We start from the raw sequence: 5,130 nt of genomic DNA, 5'->3' as shown, positions 1-5,130 counted from the left end.
TAATGATCATGATAGTTGCCATGGCAACCATCATTTATTATGATTAATATGCTCTTTATGGTCAAAATCATCATAATTAGCATCATGGTTGCCATGAGAACCATCATTTATTATGAATAATATGCTAATTATGATCAAGATCATCATAATGATCATCATGTTTCCCATGGTAACCATCATTTATTATGATTAATATGCTATTTATGATCAAAATCATCATAATGAGCATAATGGTTGCCATGTCAACAATCATTTATTATGATTAATATGCTAATTATAATCAAGATCATCATAATGATCATCATAGTTGCCATGGCAACTATCATTTATTATCATTAATATGCTATTTATGATCAAAACATCATCATGAGCATCATGGTTGCCATATGCAACCATAATTTATTATAATTAATATGCTAATTATGATCAAAATCATCATAATGATCATCATGGTTGCCATGGCAACCATAATTTATTATGATTAATATGCTAATTATGATCAAGATCATCATAATGATCATCATAGTTGCCATAGCAACCATCATTTATTATGATTAATATGCTAATTATGGTCAAAATCATCATAATGATCATCATAATTGCCATGGCAACCAATATTGATTATAAGTAATATGCTAATTATGATTAAGTTCATCATAATGATCATCATGGTTATCATGGTAACCATCATTTATTATGATTAACATGCTAATTATTGTCAAGATCCTCATAATGATCATCATAGTTGCCATGGCAACCATAATTTATAATGATTAGTATGCTAATTATGGTCAAAATAATCATAATGATCATCATAGTTTCCATAGCAACAATCATTTATTATTATTAATATGCTAATTATGATCAAGATCATCATAATGATTCTCATAGTTGCCATGACAACCATCATTTATTATGATTAATATGCTAATTTTGATCCAAATCATCATAATAAGCATCATGGTTGCTATAGCAACCATCATTTATTATGATTAATATGCTAATTATGTTAAAGATCATCATAATGATCATCATAGTTGCCATGGCAACCATCATTTATTATGATTAATATGCTAATTATGATCAAAATCATCATAATGAGCATCATAGTTGCAATGTCAACCATAATTTATTATGATTAATATGCTAATTATGATCAAGATAATCATAATGATCATAATAGTTGCCATGTCAACCATCATTTATTATGATTAATATGATAATTATGATCAAATTCATCATAATGAGCATCGTGGTTGCCATGGCAACCATCATTTATTATGATTAATGTGCTAATTATGATAAAGATCATCATAATGATCATCATGGTTGCCACGGCAACCATCATTTATTATGATTAATATGCTAATTATGGTCAAAATCATCATAATGATCATCATGGTTGCCATGGGAACCAATATTGATTATAAGTAATATGCTAATTATGATTAAGATCATCATAATGATCATCATGGTTGCCATGGTAACCATCATTTATTATGATTAATATGCTAATTATGATCAAAATCATCATAATGAGCATCATGGTTGCCATAGCAACCATCATTTGTTCGGATTAATATGCAAATTATGATCAAGATCATCATAATGATCATCATTGTTTCCATTGAACAATTATTTATTATGATTAATATGCTAATTATGATGAAAATCATCATAATCAGGATCATGGTTGCCATAGCAACCATCATTTATTATGATTAATATGCTAATTATCATCAAGATCATCATAATGATCATCATAGTTGCCATGGCAACCATAATTTATTATGATTGATATGCTAATTATGATCAAAATCATCATCATGAGCATCCTGGTTGCCATGGCAACCATCATTTATTATGGTTAATATGCTAATTAAGATAAAGATCATCATAATGATCATCATGGTTGCTATGGCAACCATCATTTATTATGATTAATATGCTAATTATGGTCAAAATCATCATAATGATCATCATGGTTGCCATAGCAACCAATATTGATTATAAGTAATATGCTAATTATGATTAAGATCATCATAATGATCATCATGGTTGCCATGGTAACCATCATTTATTATGATTAACATGCTAATTATTTATCAAGATCCTCATAATGATCATCATAGTTGCCATGGCAACCATTATTTTTTATGATTAGTATGCTAATTATGGTCAAAATAATCATAATGATCATCATGGTTGCCATGGCAACCATCATTTATTATGATTAATATGCTAATTATGATCAAGATCATCATAATGATTCCCATAGTTGCCATGGCAACCATCATTTATTATGATTATTATGCTCATTATGATCAAATTCATCATAATGAGCATCTTAGTTGTTATGGAAACCATAATTTATTATGATTAATATGCTAATTATGATCAAGATCATCATAATGATCATAATAGTTGCTATGTCAACCATCATTTATTATGATTAATATGCTAATTATGATCAAAATCATCATAATGAGCATCATGGTTGCCATAACAACCATCATTTATTATGATTAATATGCTAATTATGATCAAGATCATCATAATGATCATCATAGTTGCCATGGCAACCATCAATAATTATGATTAATATGCTAATTATGATCAAAGTCATCATAATCAGCATCATGGTTGCCATGGCAACCATCATTTATTATGATTAATATGCTAACTAAGATCAAGATCATCATAATGATCCTCATAATTGCTATGGTAACTATCATTTATTATGATTAATATGCTAATTATGATCAAAATCATCATCATGAGCATCATAGTTGCCATAGCATTATCATTTATTATGAATAATATGCTAATTATGATAAAGATCATCATAATGATCATCATGGTTGCCATATCAACTATAATTTATTATGATTAATATGCTAATTATGGTCAAAAGCATCATAATGATCATCATTCGTTGGTTGTAGTAGAACTCGTAACTGTAATAACCCTTCGCTTCTACTAAAAGTTCCGTCATGCAGAACCAACACCTTCAAGTCGTCCTATTTCAACCGAATTGTCCCCCTCTGGAATCATGTTTGTAAAGTAGGCTTGCCTAGTGATCTTCACAGTCTGTCTTCGTTCAAAAATTTCTTGTCGAAAAATTACTTAAATTTGCTAATCTCTAGTTTTGAGGTTGACATAACTTGCACTTGGTCATTACATAGTAGTTGTTTCTGTCACCAGGACTTGTCTGTTACGTAATTTAACAATTGCAACGTGCTTATGTGTCTAGATGTGTGTGTTTTGTGTAATACTGTAGCTGCATGCTAAATACGGGAGAGTTGCCTCGCATGGGTCTAAAGGTCCCGTTCGCACTCTTGCCGCTTGGGTATTGTTATCCAATAAAGTTGTAAAAATTAAAAAAAAAAAATTAAAAAAATTGTAATGATCATCATGGTTGCCATGGCAACCAATATTGATTATAAGTATTATGCTAATTATGATTAAGATCATCATAATGTTCATCATGGTTGCCATGGTAACCATCATTTATTATATTCAACATGCTAATTATTGACAAGATCCTCATAATGATCATCATAGTTGCCATGGCAACCATAATTTATTTTGATTAGTATGCTAATTATGGTCAAAATAATTAAAATGATCATTATGGTTGCCATGGCAACCATCATTTATTATAATTAATATGCTAATTATGATCAAGATGATCATAATGATTCTCATAGTTGCCATGGCAACCATCATTTATTATGATTAATATGCTATTTATGATCAAAATCATCATAATGAGCATCAGGGTTGCCATGAGAACCATCATTTATTATGATTAATATGCTAATTATGATCAGGATCATCATAATGATCATCATGTTTCCCATGGTAACCATCATTTATTATGATTAATATGCTATTTATGATCAAAATCATCATAATGAGCATTATGGTTGCCATGTCAACAATCATTTATTATGATTAATATGCTAATTATGGTCAAAATAATTAAAATGATCATTATGGTTGCCATGGCAACCATCATTTATTATAATTAATATGCTAATTATGATCAAGATGATCATAATAATTCTCATAGTTGCCATGGCAACCATCATTTATTATGATTAATATGCTATTTATGATCAAATCATCATAATTAGCATCATGGTTGCCATGAGAACCATCATTTATTATGATTAATATGCTAATTATGATCAAGATCATCATAATGATCATCATGTTTCCCATGGTAACCATCATTTATTATGATTAATATGCTATTTATGATCAAAATCATCATAATGAGCATAATGGTTGCCATGTCAACAATCATTTATTATGATTAATATGCTAATTATAATCAAGATCATCATAATGATCATCATAGTTGCCATGGCAACTATCATTTATTATCATTAATATGCTATTTATGATCAAAACATCATCATGAGCATCATGGTTGCCATATGCAACCATAATTTATTATAATTAAAATGCTAATTATGATCAAAATCATCATAATGATCATCATGGTTGCCATGGCAACCATCATTTATTATGATTAATATGCTAATTATGATCAAGATCATCATAATGATCATCATAGTTGCCAAGCTAACCATCTTTTTTTGTGATTAGTATCCTAATTATGATCAAAATCATCATAATGAGCATCATGGTTGCATGGCAACCATCATTTAATATGATTAATATACTAATTATAGTCAAAATCATCATAATGATCATCATGGTTGCTATGGAAACTATTATTGATTATAAGTAATATGCTAATTATGATTAATATCATCATAATGATCATCATAGTTTAAATGGTAACCATCATTTATTATGATTAACATGCTAATTATTGTCAAGCTCATCAAAATGATCATCATAATTGCCATGGCAACCATCATTTATTATGATTAATATGCTAATTATGATTAAAAACATCATAATGGGCATTATGGATGCTATGGCAACCATAATTTATCTTGAATAATATGCTAATTATGATCAAGATCATCATAATGATCATGATAGTTGCCATGGCAACCATCATTTATTATGATTAATATGCTCTTTATGGTGAAAATCATCATAATGATCATCATGGTTGCCATGGCAACCAATATTGATCATAAGTAATAT

Source organism: Dendronephthya gigantea, unplaced genomic scaffold (genome assembly GCF_004324835.1).
Source record: "Dendronephthya gigantea isolate DGI-Jeju-01 unplaced genomic scaffold, DenGig_1.0 000009F, whole genome shotgun sequence".
Classification (NCBI taxonomy): domain Eukaryota; kingdom Metazoa; phylum Cnidaria; class Anthozoa; order Malacalcyonacea; family Nephtheidae; genus Dendronephthya; species Dendronephthya gigantea.
Note: the sequence above shows the minus strand (reverse complement) of the source record.